The sequence below is a fragment of the Piliocolobus tephrosceles genome, chromosome 18 (genome assembly GCF_002776525.5).
Source record: "Piliocolobus tephrosceles isolate RC106 chromosome 18, ASM277652v3, whole genome shotgun sequence".
Taxonomy (NCBI): domain Eukaryota; kingdom Metazoa; phylum Chordata; class Mammalia; order Primates; family Cercopithecidae; genus Piliocolobus; species Piliocolobus tephrosceles.
Window position 1 is genome coordinate 59,489,602 of NC_045451.1, and position 1,209 is coordinate 59,490,810.

Genomic DNA, 1,209 nt, shown 5'->3' on the forward strand with positions numbered 1-1,209 from the left:
AAAAAAATTTATTTTCCTGTTTTCAAGGTATGGAGTTTAATGTGTTACAATTTAATTTATTAATTTTGTAATTTAGGTTTTCTACTTTCTTACAAATGTTCTATTTATGTGCTTTCTCATGGACTGAGAGAAAAAATCAAAATATCATTCATTGATTTTTTTCATGATGTATGATCTTTAATGAAGCATAAAGAGCTTTCTAACATGTCAACTAGAGACCGTTTCACCCACTGCTCTCTTCCGCTGCCAGTCTCTTCTCTCTCTTTCTTCAGCAATGGTGAGGCAGATACCTTGTCCTCAGGCAAGAGAAATCCATGATTTGTTTCTTTTGCCAATAATATAAATGTTGGAGAACTGGGTGGCAAAGCTGTTGCTGTTGGCATCTTTTACATGAACCACATTGAAAAACCTAGGATGTCTTTCTCTGTTGGTGATCACACCAATTCTTCCCAGGTTAGCACCTCCAGCCACCATACATAGGTTACCAGTGTCAAACCTGATGAAATTAGTAATCTTGCCAGTCTCTGAGTCAATCTGAACGATGTCATTCACCTTGATGAGGGTCAGGGCAGCAGATGATGCCAGCATCATGAGCTACCAGATCAGGGATTTTTCTTTTGTGTTTACAAAGTTTCTTCTCACTTTGAGTAACTTGGCCTCCTCAGGTGTAATAGGATCAACAGCAAGGTGACCCCTGGTGTCACAGATCAGACGGAAATTATCTCTGGTCTTGTTAATGCTGATATCTAAGGAACCAGCGGCATAGGTTATATCAGTCGAGACCTTGTCATTGATCTTAATGAACTGCTGCATGCAGATCTTCTTTGCTTCATCTCCTGTCAGTGCATACTTAAGTCTGTTCCTTAGGAAAATGATGAGGGGGAGACTTTCAGCCTGTGGAGACTGGTGTATGGGTGGCAAGCAAACACACCAGTCAAAGTATTCAGCATCCAGTGCTTTGGGGCTCCTACTAACTTCAGATGCTTCTTGGCATCAAGAGCCATGGTTGCACTGGGCAGGGAAAGAGGACCACCATCTTCCAGTGCACAGAGAAATTGCGGCCCATATATCATTTCAAAGAAAGTGGTACTCTTTCTCCTATTTTCTGACACTTTTACTTTGAGTCATGAATGTTGAATGTTGATTCTAAGCTATTTGGTGCATAGGCATTCATAAATGTGATATATTCATTGTGAATAATTCCCTCTT

The 1,209-nt window shown here is 40.1% G+C and overlaps 1 pseudogene; it reads right to left on the minus strand.

Annotated features, from left to right (window-relative positions):
- Positions 1 to 223: 223 nt before the first annotated feature.
- Positions 224 to 1,004, minus strand: LOC111539634 (annotated as a pseudogene).
- Positions 1,005 to 1,209: the final 205 nt, after the last annotated feature.